Source organism: Narcine bancroftii, chromosome 7, assembly GCF_036971445.1.
Source record: "Narcine bancroftii isolate sNarBan1 chromosome 7, sNarBan1.hap1, whole genome shotgun sequence".
Taxonomy (NCBI): domain Eukaryota; kingdom Metazoa; phylum Chordata; class Chondrichthyes; order Torpediniformes; family Narcinidae; genus Narcine; species Narcine bancroftii.
The window spans coordinates 198365022-198381128 of record NC_091475.1 but is presented as its reverse complement, the minus strand read 5'-3'; the positions used below and the strand labels follow the sequence as shown (position 1 = coordinate 198381128).

Genomic DNA, 16107 nt, shown 5'->3' with positions numbered 1-16107 from the left:
ATTCCAGCTACTTTATTCTTCCAGAGAAGCTGTCTGATACATCTGTTAAATGTCTTAAAGATTCTCTGGGGCAGCAGCATGAACAAAGATGGAAAGAGGTATTGTAGCTTTTGGCATCATGTTCATTTTAATGCAGTTAACCCTGCCTATCAACGTAGGTAGGTGTGTCCATCTGTGCAGGTCCTCCTCAATCTTTCCAAGTAGGGGGAGATAATTTAGTTTATATAGATTTTGTAAATTCTTGCCTACCCTTATCCCCAGATGCTTAATCCTCTAAGTATAGCTGTGACTTAAATTTGTCCTCTCTTATTGATATTCTTCATAATTTTTTTTTTGTGGCATTATTTCACACTTATCATAATTGATTTTCTATACTGAGGTTTTACCATAGTCTTCTAGTATAGCCTGTAACCTGATCAATGAGCCTACCAGTTCTGTCAAATATATCAACACATCATCCACAAATAGTTTAATTTTGTGTTCTTCCTGGCCCACTCCAAAGCCTTTGATGCCTGGATTCTGGCATGTGGCTTCTGCTATCAGTTCAATAACCAATATGAATAAAGCCAGGGATAGCGGGCAACCCTATCTACTAGATATGGTTAGTGGGAAGGCTGGTGATATTTGCCCATTAGTGACAATTTTGGCCCTGGGTTTATGCCTTGAACCAATTTATGAATGATTGTCCCAAACTGAATTTTCCCAGCACTTTCACCAAGAAATCCCACTCCAGTCTATCAAAGACTTTCTCTATGTCTAATGACACAGCTATATTTAGATCCACCATTGTTGTGCCAAATTATTATATTAAGTAGCCTATTTACATTATCTGCCAATTGACTTTTCTGCACAAACCCCAACTGGTCTGGAATTACAAACTTTGGTAAATACGGAGCCAGTCTGCTTTGGATTATATTTGACAGTGTACCATTACAAATCTTCCTGCTGGGCCTATGACTGTCTTCCAACTTTACTGGGGCATTAAAATAGCTACTCTCCTGGCCTTGGAGCTAAAGGAGGATGTTATCACTTGTCCCTCCCAACCCCTTTTTAGTTTTTGATGTTCACCACTCATAAGGTGGGTCTCCTGTAAAAAGGTCACGTCTACCTGCATTTTTTTTAATGTGTTGCAGGGCTCCCTTCCTCTTCACTTAAACCATTTAAGCCATTGACATTAAAACTTTAAAAATTAATTGTTTTGTCTATTGCCCCAGTGCTCTTTCCCCTGATTCCTTCCCTTTACTTCTCTCGCGAAACATTTGCCTTTCACATGGTCCATGGTGCGTTTCCTTTTGGTTCTGCCGACTATGCACAAAATAAATTATGGGAAACTAAACCAGAAATTAAGAAATATCCAAACATGTAACAAATGACCCTAACATCTTCCCTTCCTCCTTGGCACCAACTCTAAACCTCTTGGCGCCACTACCCTTCTCACCCTGGAGAATGCGCATTGCACCCTTCTTCTCAGCTCACCAACTTCTCAGTCACTTTGGAGCTTTCAATAAATATTTTCTCTTTTTTTATAAAAAAAGTTTTAACGTTTTTTTTCCATTTTTTGTTAAACAAAGTATATACTTGTTTCTATTGTATTTACATTATTTACAGCCAATTATTTACAAGGCCCTTCTTTACCATCTCCTTTACGGATTTTTGGGGGTGGTATTTTAATGCCTCTTTGGCTTTAGAGAAAAATTCACTTCCTTCTGCAGATGGGAATATTTTCAGGGTGGCTGGGTAAAGTAGATCCAATTCCTTTATTTCTTAACAATTTTTAACTGTTTCAAACTCTTTACATTTTTTAAAAAGAGCATAATAGTAATATCTGGTTAAGAGGATTTTACCCCCTTCATGTTCTTCAACCCCTCTCTCTTGCCTCCCAGAGCCACTGCTTGTAGAATTTTTTCTTTCTCCTGGTATTTTGCAAGTCTTATCAGGACAGAGTGCTGATCAGGCCTGGCTTTGGAAAAGGAGAGTGACAAGCCCTTTCTATTTGAAGGTCCCCACCTATTCTTTCTCTCCCCAATATCTTCAGGATCCACTTTCTAAAGAATGCTATTGGTCCCTACCTTCTATCTCCTCTTTTACCCCTAACATTTTTATTATTTCTTTTACTTAAATATTCAAATGTCTCCAACTTTTCCCATATTTTTCCTTTCTCCATTACCCAGGCATCCCTGTCACTTTCCAATCTTTCCATCCTTTTGACCCTTTCTTCTACTATTGTCACCTTTCCTGATAATTCTCCCATAGCTTTCCTGACTTCTCCCAATTCCAGTGTTAAATCTTTTTTTTTATTATATTTTCTGATGCTTCAGCTACAGTCTCCAACAATTCTTTGATATTTTTCATAAAGGCTCCAGTCCCTCTTTTTCTCTCTGTCCCTTTTTTCTTTTCCTCTCTATCTGTGAAGTCGGGCTGTCCATTTCATCTGTACTACTTAAGGTGCTGCTACTACCTGATGCCCTCACTGCTGGGTCACAGTTCTCCTCACTACTGCTGCGAAGTTGCTGCTGTACCTGGAATTTGCTCCACTCTGCTGGTAAGGCCATGTTTGTGGTGCTACCTGCACCTTCTCTCCATTCTTTTGGCGTTGGTTCTTGAACAATCGCCCCTCCCTCCCCGGGGTGCCTCGGGTTGGCTCCGCAATTTTCGCCGCAATGGGGCAGCTGCTCAGGATCGTTGTGAAGTACTGGGGGTCATAATTTCTCTTCTAGTCCTTCCCCATTACTTTAATGATTATTTTACTTTTTAAACCTTTTTTGGACATTTTTTTAATGGATTTACTTAGTAGGAGCTCTTTTTTTGCTCCTCCTCCCTCTTCGGCATCATGTTGTCCTCATCTGGAAGCTTCTTCAAGCATTCGAAATGTATCAGGGGTTGTAGGTTAATTGGGTGTAATTAGGTGGCATGGGCTCCTGAATCGAAATGGCCTGATGCCATGCTTTATATCTAAATCTAAAACCTAAATTTAAATTCAAGGCCACTGTATGTTTGCTTCCCCCATTACCTCTGGCAGAGAAAAAAAAATGTCCACCGCACCTCCTTTAAACTAACCCATCCACATTTTTAATAGATGGCCTCGAGTTAAAAATGTCAAATGCAGAATTTAAATTCACAAATGCCATTCTCGATGCTGAACTGTGAACATAACCACCATACTATTGCATTTAGCTTTTGTCAACTTTGCAGTGTTACATTGTACTTTTAAATGTGGCAAATTTCACTGCTTTATATCTGTGGTGAGCCAAAGTATGTGCTTTGAATGACATTGCCAGTTGCTATCAAGATCAATTTTATTACAAAACAGATCTTCTGACTTTCTCTCTGTGCAGGATGCTTGGTTTGTGGCTAACAGTGTTACCAATGCATTCTTGTGATGAGATACTCACAATTAAAGTATTAGTGAATCTTTGGAACTTGAAATGAGTCAAATATCTTTTACTGCTGTTATATCTCAAACCAGCAATAACAGATGCAATTCAAAAGGGATAAATTTTAACTCTATTTATTAATAACTATTAACAATATGTCCTAACACAATTAACTATAACACACTATAAGTATCTATAACAAATATACAGATATCATATATTTATAGAAGTATGTGGAAAAAACCAGACCATTATAATCTGTGCCCAATATTCAAAGAGAAAAATCCCCAAAAAACTCCAGGCCTTTCGGTCAACTAAGTCAGTCCAAAAAAACATCCACAGAATTCTATCTCAATATCCAAGTTCAGTTCTTTAATTAATAATAAAGGACGACATATTGAATGTTGGAGAGAGAAATAACTGATGTGACATTGCAGTAAACCTATGAGGCATGTGCATTTCACCCAATTCTCCAGCTGCCCTCTGCCGCTTCAACTGCTGCTCAGTGCTTCAGAACCAGATTCTCCCTTGTTCTCAAAAGTTCCAAGCAATTGGCGAGTCAGCCCTCCGCTGTACCACAAGTTGCACAGAGTTCTGAGCAGAAATTCCTCCTTTATGACGACAGTCCATAGACCAAAAGGTCGTTAACACTGCAGCACAGAAATCACTTCAGCCCACTATGTTGCACTGACCTATGTAAGCCTACTCCATCATCAACCTAGCTTTCTCCTTCCTTCCTTTTGTGAAGGCTGTGACATCCTTGTTTCTGAATTGTTGGAAAGCCCCTCTGCAATACTGAATATTCCAAGTAGAGAGTGTAAAGTTGTTTTTTTTTTTCTGGAGAAAACTCTTTCAAATGAAAACTTACTAATAAATATGAAGTTTTGATTGTTACAATGTCTTGGATTTGAAAGAGTCTTTGGCTGCTTGGAAGTGTAAGTAAATAATGTAAGGCAAGGAGAAATTGGAATAGTTCTGACAGATAATGTTGTGGGAATTATTTAGAGCAGGAATGTCTATGGAGGAAAAAAATACAGTTTGCTGGAGGAATTCAGTGGGTCAAGCTTGTCTCAGAGGGAGAAAAGGAACTCTTCATTCAAGTCAACATGAGAGAGAGGATTGTCGATTTTGTCTTGAAGGGTTCTGATCCAAAACGTCGACCTTTCCCACTGAAGCTGAGAATCTTCCAGCAAGAGTTGTTTTATTTTGCTCCAGATTCCACCGTACGCAGCCTTCTGTGTTGCTTGTCACAAGAAGAAAACTGTCAAGCTTTAGACCAGGGATCCCCAAACTTTTTAGACTATTCATCCCTTCATGTAATCCTTGATCCCTCATAGACTAACCCCCCCCGTCATGTACAGAAATAAATACATGTTCTTTCCATATACATTAGTGAGGGAAATTGCATATCATATGCAACAACCAAACTTTGTTACAACACCCAATTATCAAGTAACAAATCTGTAAATTAAGCAAGCAAGTGATTATGTGACAGAGTATATAGATATGTTTTTGGGAGATAAATTGGGAAAAGTTTGTTAGAGTAGGTTACATACAAACACTTTAAAACAGATCTTATTTAAAATACTGGAGCTCTACCCCATGCTAGATATATCGGGGCCTCACAGCTTTTGCAAGAGCTTTGAAGAGTGCTCAAGAGACTTCACTAATGGATTATTGTTTACCAAAGGCAACAGATGAAAGATCTTTTTGGGGCCGCAGATTGTCTGGAAGAGAACTTGTTGTTCTAAGAGGGTCATGTGGTTTTTCATTCAGAGAGAGTCAAACAGGTTTTCTCTCAGTCACACACACACACACATTACAGCCAGCAGAAGTAGCTGGGACTGGAACAGGGCAAGCTGGCAAGCTTATGGAAAGCCCTTTTGGAAGACAGCCTGAAGTTACAGCCATTGAACATTACAGCACAGAAACAGGCCCTTCACCCCTTCTAGTCTGTGCTGAACTTTTCCTGGAAAATTCCACTGACCTGCACCTCTAAACCCCTCCTATCCACGTACCTGTACAAATTCTTATTGAATGTTAAAATTGAGTCTGGCAGCTCGTTCCATACTCCCATCACTCTATGTGAAGTTTCCCCCTAAACTTCCCCTTTCACCCATCATTCATATCTCATCTACCCTCAACTGCCATGAGGCTCTTCATCCTCTCCATGCTATCTTAACTATTATCACTACCCCAGGACCACCAAAAGATACGTCTGCACTATTGAAACATTACTTTTTTTTCACTAAATAAAACAGCGTGCATTTATTTGTCTATCCTTTATATTTTATTCTGTTTCATTGTGCTTTGGGATAATTTAATTTATACCATATATATAGCTGTTTGACTGAAAAAAGTAAGAATTTCAGTGCATCTGTGCATTGTACTTGGATATATGGCAATAAGATCTCATCATATATCCATAATTTCCATGTTTTCAGCACGTGGAATGCTGTCTTGGTGTTGTGGATGGGCATGCTAAAAGAGCTTAAGGTTGTTTGTTTCAGTCGTGCTAGACCTTCAAGTATGTTGTGCAGTCTCAGCTCATGTTGCATATGAACATTGTGACTCATTCAGTGAGGCTGCGCTTTGTTGAAATCCAGATGAATGTTAATCAAATGTGTCCTCCAATTGTATTAGCTTTGCCTTGGACAATGTGTGACCTTTTCACTTGCTTATCTGTGCCTTTTTAAATTCAAGACTCAGTTCTACTTTTGCTTTATAAACCTTCTGCATAGTGTCTGGTGTGGTGGTGCTGCTTCCCACAGTTACCGTCGAGAGGGATCCACAGCGAAGTCGGTGTTGCCTGCAAGATTGCAAACCAACTTGCAGTCTGTGAAGACCAATACCAAAACTGGTGGGCACAGCATTTTAGCTGTTGGGTTAAACAAGAAAGTCTGTAGACGTTGGGTTGAATGCAACACCTTGTTGAAGGGCTCAGGGCTGAAACATTGATTAATACCCTGAATACGCATGTGATTGTTTGATCTCGGAAGCCAAGCGGGCAGAGGCAGGTCAGTACTTAGAGGGGAGACGGCCTAGGAACACCAGGTGCTGTAGGTTTCTGTGAGGGATGCTGGACAAAGTGGTGACTCTGCCTTACAGTGGACAAGAGTGAAAAGAATTTCATGTATGTTGCATTCTAAATGTAGTAAATATGTGACAATAATGGAACCTTTTACCTTTTAATCTTTTAGATGCTGCTGAGTTTCTCCAGCTCTTTTGTCTATTGCATCTTGGACTGTAATCACTTGACTGCTTGGAGAAAGGTTTGTAATAAACCTGGAGGTTCCTCTTTCATTTTTAATTCCTCCAAAGGCAGACTACAAGTGTCACTTTAAAGACCAAATTAAGCTTCATTTAAAGCCTGCAATGAATTTCTGATCCTGGATTGTTGTGCCAAAGCTGTATTATCAACCGAGCCCCTCTTTTTTCCCCCCAGACAAGATTTGAAACTGGCATGTGCCATTTAAGAACAGCAAAATTCTTCTGGTCCAAGATTTTTAAATTCTTCAACACCCTCTGAACCAACAACTAGGCCACTAATATTCTTTTATTGTTGCTTATTGTGGGATCATGTGAACAACTTACAACCATGACTTGGTCCTGGAATGGGCTGCCAGGAGAAGGAGTAGAAGCAGATGCGCTTGTAGATTTTTAAGAGGCTCCTTGATGGACACGTGAATGTGCAAGGATTAGAGAGATACACGACAAGGACAAACAGCAACATTTTAGTTAAAAATTGGTCATCATGTTGTCGCAAACATGAGCCAAAGGGTGTGTTGCTGTGCAAGAAGTTTCCATGTTCTTATCTTGATTGAACCTTCTAGATGCTTTGCTTACATTTTACCTAATGCAGTTGGAGTAACCAGTAGGTCAACATTGGACTTGCAGCCCTACCCACTCTGATTTATAAATAAATTGCAGTGGTGTAATCTTTTAATCACAGCAATGTACCAGTCCCTCCCAGATACAAGGAGGAATTTTAATCAACAGTGATATCCATTTGAGCTTTTAGAGTAAATTTGCATGTAATGTGTGTGGCATGTGATAAGTACAGGAGTTGCTCCTTCATGGAAATAAAGGAGGTCTCTCTTTCCTTTTGTAATTTGTTTATAAGCCTTTAGTTTTGTCTGTGGGTGGTGTGGGGAGTATTCTTACCACAGGAAGTGACGAGAATAGTAGTCACATGGAAATGAGGCAGAGTCAAAGCTTAGAAATTGCTCTCTCCCTGACAGTAACTAATCCTGCTCTTAAATGATTTCCCGTTTAACAACTCTGTAACACCACACTTGCTCGCTAATTAATCCTAGGTAGACAGGAGTTGCTTTGATGATCTGAGTGTGCAGTCAAGGTGTAGTGCTGATATATGTGACCGCCACAAAACTGCTGGAGAAACGTGCAGCATCAGTTGGATGTAAAGGGCAACCAGCTTTTTGGGCCTGAGCTCGTCATCGTGATCCCCTTTGGTCCGATTCAGAGTTACCGTTGTACCATTCCTGCCAGTAATATGTCAGATTCGTCACCTCAGAAGATGGCTGCCCGCAGTACTCGCACGTGGCTGGGACCGGAGGCGATCACTGATCTGAATCATAGTCTTGGTGACTGCGACCCATCCCTCGGATCACACGTGGCACTGCTAGTAGTGGGCTGCCCCCGACATACCTTCATATAGTGCCATTTCTTTTTGTAATTTGAACTCACTGCGTTTGGGGGTGCATGGCCAGCCCGCAGAACCCACTCTTGCCAGCCCTGGCCGCTGCTGCCATCGATGCCATATCCCAACATGGCGGCACCCTCGTTCCCCACGTGGATGCTGGACCACCGGCAGTGTAAGCCTCACAGCTTTGCACCGCAGTCTCCATTGCCTTCCCCCAAGTCCAGTACTTCTTACAATGTGCAGTTACCTTTTTCCAGGAGTCTTTGACGGACCTGGGTCGATAGCATGTTTGTCAGCAGTCAACTTGTTGGCATGCTCTGAGGCACTCACTGCAGTACACCTGCAGGCTCTAACCAGCTCTTCATCGCCTGCGCGAACTGTGCGTAGGGCTCCCCTGGGGCATGACGTCGGGTCATTAATTTGTATCTCGTGAACACTGGATTTGTCAGGGTCTCGTACTGCTTCCGCAGCAGGGCCATCTCCTTGTCGTACGTTCGGCAGTCTCTAATTATTCAAAACGCCCGATCGCCCATGGATGCGATCAGGAGATTGTCTTCAGCATCCCTTAGATTGTGGTGGCGCATGAACGTCTGCATCCCGTGCAGCCACTTCACAAAGGTAACTTCTGCGTTGGGTTCACTGGGTTCAATTGTGAGTGTAGTCGGCTGGCAAGCTGCTCCCATTACCTGTTGCAGAGTTGATGTAGACCCAGGGGTGTGTCCGCTACTGCAGCATGTGGCTGGGTCCACTCCACCATCTGTGGGCTGGGTGACCAGGCATCCCTCTTGCTCCTGTACCTGGAACCAGGCCAAGCAGTGATTAAACGGCTTTAATTACCAAAAAACCTGAGCATTACTGATACACTACTTGGCCAGGTTCCAGGTACAGAGGGGGCAAGTCCGGGCACACCAGCCTTTATTGGGAAATCTGGGGAAGAGCTAATGGAGGAGTTAGGGAGGGTCAGAGAGTTCAGACTGGTCATTCCATACATCTATGCAAATGCCTTTCACTACAATTGTACCAATAAAACCTGATAAAACAGTGTTCTCTGGTCCTCAGTGCAAAACATGCAGACACACAACCAGACTTAACACACATACACATGAACAATACATACATTTACAAAAATCAAAAATAAACATTGTTTAGTACATATTAGATTTTTGAATGGTTAGTGTAAGCTGTTCCTTTAGTCCTTCAACATTCTCACGGACCCTGACAAACCCAAGGAGAAGCTGTTTCAGCCTGGCGTGGCTGGCTCTGATACTCCTGTATCTCTTTCCCTTCAGGTTTTAGCTGAAAGATCTGTGTGCAGGGTGGTAGGGGTCCTCGTTGATTTTCCATGCCCTCTTCAAACAGTGATCCCAGTAGATCATGCTGATAAGGGGGGGGGGGGCAGAGGGTCAGGGAAACCCTCGTGATCCTCTCTGCCAAAGGATTCACAAGGATATTACAGGGCTGGAGGGTTTGAGTTGTAAGGAGAGACTGGATTGACTTTTTTCTTCCCCCATCCCCTAGACTGTAGGCAGAGGAGTGACGTTGTAGAGTCATTTAAAATAATGAGGGGCAGAGATAAAATTGATTGTTATAGTCTTCTTAAACTAATTGAGTTCAAAACTAGATGTCATAGATTGAAGGTGAGAGGGGAAAGATTTTAAGAGGACCCGAGAAGCAGCTGATCTAATTCTCAACAGCAACTGTACCAGACTGTGATGTAGCCAGCCAGGTGCTCTTGCTAGAGCTCCTGAGGAAGGTTGACACATCATGGCCACCTTGTCCACTTCAGTCTTCTCAGGAAGTGCAGTTGCTGTTGTTCCTTCCTGAGAAATGAGGAGATGTGTGTCCATGATACCTGGTACTTACCTGGTAAGTGGACTCCAAGGAACTTGGTGCTCTCTACTCTGTGTAGTGGAAGGTGGTCATTCCTGGTCCTCTTGAAAGTCCACGATATAATCATGAGATTTTCCACCTCTTCTCTAGTAGTTCAACTCATCATTGTTGTTGATAAAGCCAACTATTGTTGCCTTATCTAGAAACTTGATGGCTCTGTTGGAGCTGGATGTGGCGGTGTAGTTATGGGTAAGCATGAAAAGGAGAGGGCTTGAGCACACAGCTCTGAGGTGCTCCTGTGCTCAGCGTGATCCAAGTTTCTCCAGCACCTCGACCCCAGCATCTGCAGACTCTTGTTCAATTGATGCATGTGGGCTAATTGTTACCAGTTCCAACTTCCACTCTTGCTCACCTTGAATTGTGGGCAGTAGCATCATTAATATGGACAAAAATGCAGCATCTCCATTGAGAAGAATTTGAACCTTTCATTCCTTGCCACTTCACAGATCTAGCAAGTTTTATGCTGAATCAAGGTGGTGGTTGTTGGTTAATCATCCCAGCTGCAGGATCTCACTCCAAGATCTCCTCATGGCAGTGTTCAAGGCCCACTCATCAGCTATTCAATCATTGCCGTTCTTTCTCTCCTGAAATCAAGGGTGAGCGTGTTTCCTCAAAGTTCAGTCGCATTTGCAACTTTTCAGCAAATGAAATTGACTCTGCCTACACTTGGCATGATTTGAACAGGGCTTGTCAAATCAAAATCGGGTCTCCAGAAATGCCAGGCAATAATCGTCACAACTAAAAGGAGAGTCTAGCCATCTGTAGTTCAGTCTGCTCCTGGTCCACAGAAATGATTTCATTCCATCTTCACTCAATTTGTTTCTCCCTTTTTGACCTCTCCCCTCCCACATCTGGTGGCAGAGTGTGCCACAGATGTTTTCGTTTTCTGGCCCTAGCCATCCCTCTCTTTCCCCCCCCCCCCCACCCCCCCTCATAAGCAAGGATCTCAAGAGTCATCCCCTTCCTAGAGGTTTCCCCTGCCGCCGTCCACTTCACCAATTTGCTTTGCCTGGCTGAACTCCTCCATTCAATAGTGCACCTTATAACTTCAATCAAAGATTATCGACCTGAAAACACTACCAAGACTGCAGGTACTGGAAAATGAAGCCAAGCACAATCTGCAGGAGGAAGTCCATGTGTCGAATAGCATCAGTAGGAGAAAAAGAATGGCCAACTTTTCAGACTTGAGCCCTTCATCGAGACTTGATTAACCCAAATACACAAATTTTGTTTCTTTCTCCAAAGATGCACTTACTGATGCTTTCAGTATTTTCTTGTTAAATTTTGTTTTTAATAACTGGGTTGTCTGTGTTGGGTGTAAATAGTTGGTATAAATGTCATGGATCTTCTGCAGTTATTTTGAGAGGAAAATTACCAGACATGCTGTCATATAGGATGATCCTCAAAGCTTAAAAATGTCATCTTAAAATCAGGGGACTTCCTATATACTGGAACCTGAACCTGGACGGTGAAGTCTCAGCACCCCTACCATCTTCCCGCTGGCTCCGATGCAATCTTGCACGTGGCCTGTTACTTTTTTGCAAAAGTATCAGTGCTTCTCCGCAGGGTCCAACTACCCAGCCCAACTTTCACTTGCTCTGTATAGGGTTTAAACCAAGGGCCTCCAAAGAGGTTGATATCAAACCCTGGAGGTCAATGGGACAATCCAGGGGGTTGATAAATGCCAGAGGTGGTCAGGGGTCGATAAACAGCACGGGGGTGGGGGGTGGTGGTGGTTGATTGAACTTTTGTGGTCAGAAAATAGCACCTATGGCAGGAGTGGCCAACTTCTCGCAAGAGCTAACCTTGGTGGCTGCCAATTTGTATTTGGCTTTGGCCTCTTAATAATGGAGAGTGAAGGACGGAGCAGAGAAAGAGATATGTTTCCAATGCCGCCTCCAGTGCCACCCCCCCCCCCACCCCCAGTACTACCAAATACCCCAAGGGTTCTATGCCTTGGGGTCAGAGTTCAATAAGGATTTCATGATGGGGTTGATGGTCTAAAAGGTTTGGTGACCCTGCTTTAAATGGTCTGTTGCAAGAGCTGACAGTGGTTTATTTTAAAATAGGCAAATAAAATTGAAGTATTTACATGGTAACTTGTTAAAAATATTGTGATTTGCTTTTAACAGCATTTTCTGGTCAGCGGTAAGTGCCAGATTTTGGGGTTGTCTTATACAAAAGGTATCGCTCAAAACCACCATTTTAGGAGGAGATTCCAGGGAGGTCGTCCTATACAGAGTTGTCTTGTGTGATGGCATAAATGATCAGACCTCCATTTGATTTGGAAACTAGCTCCCTGCCAATCTTCCTCAGTGCTGCACTGAAGTGTCAGGGCTTGTGTCTCTGAAGTAAATACACAACACTGCAGCTTGGGAAAGAAATACTGCTAATTTAGTCTGACTTTTTTTTTGCCTGACAGGATGGAATATTGCATGTTTACAGTAGTATCCTGAAATAAATCTTTTATATCCAATAAGAGCATTTCAGACCAGCCTGTTCCTCTTGCATTATAACCATGTGACATTTTATTTCTTAACTGCAGCAACTGCTTTGCCTACAAATTTACAGGGTAAATGGAGAGAAAACGCTCCAGAATAAGGGGGTATTACCTTAAATACTCAAGCTTGTTCATTCAGGGCTGATGTGGAAATCTGGAGTCCTCATTTACACTCTCGTTGCCATTTCACCCCTAGTGTGGGACTAGATCAGGGATGGCCAACCTTTTAATTTTTAATTTAGACATACAGGCCATTTTGGCCCACGAGTCCATGCCAGCCAATTACATCCCCGGTACGTACTCGTGCACCAAAATGGCCTGTATGCCTAAATTAAAAATTAAAAGGTTGGCCATTCCTGGACTAGATCATTTTAAACTGAGTCCATTAGAATTTTCTAATACAAAGCCAGTGTGTGTAGATGGAATTAAGATGTGATCTAAATGAATTGCTCTTGATTGACAAACAAAAGAGATTACTTGTCCAAAAACAATGCTAATCTCATATTATGCAGTTGCCAGGTTTCTGATGTTTTCCATTCAGTTTAAAATAAAATTTAACTGTTCTGTCAGATCATCATCTTAGAGGCTGGATGGGCTACACAAAGGATGATCATTACAAGCCTACATTGGATTTGAAGGGATAAATAGATGTTAGTCAACAAGGGGGATCGAAGAAAGATACAGCATCAGAGGAGGACAAATGGCTTTGAGTCATTGTCCTCTGAAGAAACTCGATTGATCCCAATCCCATAGAATTTTTTTCCTATCAAGCATTTTCACAATTTTTTTGTACATTTTATTGATACTTTGTTCATCAATCTTGCACTCACCCATTTTTTTGGCAATGCATTTCAAATGGCATTGAGTAAAAGTGTGTTGAAAATTGCCCCTGGCAATTGCCTGAAATCCACCTCTCCTGGTTTTCCTCTTCTCTCCTTCTTTATTTACTCTTTAAAGTAACCCATCATGGATAGAAAGCAGAGATTTTAAGCTGTCCTCGTGTGGCCAAATCGCCCTTTGTTGCAAGATGTTATTATCCTGCTCTTGCCATCTGTCAGATCCCTGCAGCTGTCTCCTTGTTGGATTTCTTTCAAACCTGGCAGGAAGCCACCTCATGCCTTGAGGATTTGGAGTCACATGCGTCTCTGACGGCTCCACTTATTAATTTTCAGGGTATTTCTGCCGAGGGCAAAGCCCACGTTCACGACCTGTTCCTAATTGCTTCTAAATAAGTAGGTTGGGCTGCTGCCTCGGAGTAAAGCTCTTATAGTGTCACTTGGCTGGAAGTTCCATGATTTTGACCCAGCTGAAGGGAGATATAGTGGAGATAACTTTTTTCCCCCTTGTACCCAAACGTTTATCCCTCCACCTTGAACAGGGCAGTGATGCAGCATCAGATAGCATTCCGTTATTGTTTGTTAGTTGCTCCTATTGCAGTGATCTTAATATTTGGAGTGCTGAAGGATGAGTGGTGAATTAATAGAAGTATATGAAATTATGAGGTGTGTATTAAACTCTGAAATACACTAAACAGTTCTCATTGACCGCTCCCGGCCCAGGGCTTCTCTGGCCAGGACGGCTTTGCAAGATGAGCCTGGTGGGCAGATCACTTCTTTGCCAGCAGCTCCTGGATTTCCTGGTTGTTTTCGTCAAACCAGTCCTTGTTTTTCCTGGAGGAGAAGCCCAGTACCTCTTCAGTGGATTGCAGTATGGCAGTCTTCAGCTGATCCCAGAGGGTTTCAGGGGACGGGTCCATGAGGCAGTTTGCATCCTCGAGCTTTGCTTGGAGGTTTGCCTGGAAGTTTCCTCTCACTACGTCTGACTGCAAGTTTACAACTTTGAACCTCTTTCTGGGGGCTCCACTGTTCTTGAACTTTGGCGTGAAGTGAAGGTTGAGCTTGCAGCGAACAAGCTGGTGGTCAGTGTGGCATTCTGCGCTGGGCTTGACCCTGGTGTGGAGCACATCTTGTTTGTCTCTTCCTCGCACCAGAACGTAGTCCAGGAGGTGCCAGTGTTTGGATCGGGGATGCATCCAGGTAGTCTTCAGGCTGTCTCTCTGCTGGAAAAGGGTGTTAGTAATGACAAGCTGCTGTTCTGCGCAGAGTTTCAACAGGTATGCAGAGCTTTGCCGACAGCCTTCCAGACCTCTGGGGGGATTCCATCCATACCTGCTACTCTTTGCAGACGATGCCGCTTTAGTTGCCCATTCAGAGCCAGCTCTCCAGCGCACGACGTCCTGTTTTGCGGAAACTGCCAAAATGTTTGGCCTGGAAGTCAGCCTGAAGAAAACTGAGGTCCTACATCAGCCAGCTCCCCACCACCATGACTACCAGCCCCCCCACATCTCCATCGGGCACACAGAACTCAAAACGGTCAACCAGTTTACCTATCTCGGCTGCACCATTTCACCTGATGCAAGGATCGACAAAGAGACTCGCCAAGGCAAATAGCGCCTTTGGAAGACTACACAAAAGAGTCTGGAAAAACAATCACCTGAAGAAACACACAAAGATCAGCGTGTACCGAGCCGTTGTCATACCCACGCTCCTGTTCGGCTCCGAATCATGGGTCCTCTACCGGCATCACCTACGGCTCCTAGAACGCTTCCATCAGCGCTGTCTCCGCTCCATCCTCAACATTCATTAGAATGACTTCATCACCAACATCGAAGTACTCGAGCTGGCAGAGTCCGCAAGCATCGAATCCACGCTGCTGAAGATCCAACTGCGCTGGGTGGGTCACGTCTCCAGAATGGAGGACCATCGCCTTCCCAAGATCGTGTTATATGGCGAGCTTTCCACTGGCCACCGAGACCGAGGTGCACCAAAGAAGAGGTACAAGGACTGCTTAAAGAAATCTCTTGATGCCTGCCACATTAACGACCGCCAGTGGGCTGATATCACCTCCAACCGTGCTTCTTGGCGCCTCACAGTTTGGCAGGCATTAACCTCCTTTGAAGAAGACCGCAGAGCCTACCTCACTGACAAAAGACAAAGGAGGAAAAACCCAACACCCAACCCCAACCCACCAATTTTCCCTTGCAACCGCTGCAACCGTGCCTGCCTGTCCCGCATCGGACTTGTCAGTCAACAACGAGCCTGCAGCAGACGTGGACATACCCCTCCATAAATCTTTGTCCACGAAGCTAAGCCAAAGAATAAGAAAGAAAGAAGAAGATGAGATTATGAGGGCCTTGGATTGGCTGGACAGCCATCACCTTTTTTCCCAGGGTGACAGAAGCAACAATCAAAGAACATTTGTTTAAGATGAGTGGGGAGATGTCAGATATAGGTTTTTTTTTTACATAGAGTGTTGGGTTCTTGGAATGCATTGCTGGGGGTGGTAGTGAATGCTGTTGCAATAGGGATATTCAAAAAAACTCTTTTATATAAAAAAAAATCTTTATTGAGTTTATTTTTAAAAAATACAGACCTATTGATCCAATACATAGATTGAAAGATTAAAAAAGACAATTTGTATTCTCCAATAATACTCAAATTATACATGTGAAAATTGTGCATACTCCTCTCAATCAAACCCCTTCTATAAAAATATCTCAAAAGAAAAAAAAGGGAAAAAAGAAAGAAAGCCCTCCGCCCCCAATTTATCAAACCCCTCCCTCTAAACATGATATGCTCCTATATCTAAAATACTTAGGAAATGAAAGATTACATTCGGAA

General features: G+C 42.9%; 1 protein-coding gene across 3 annotated transcripts in view; it reads left to right on the top strand.

Moving 5' to 3' along the window:
- The window catches only part of slc9a7 (solute carrier family 9 member 7), a 197409-nt gene that overhangs the window by 82405 nt on the left and 98897 nt on the right, over positions 1-16107 (top strand). The gene's annotated exons all lie outside the window — the stretch shown is intronic.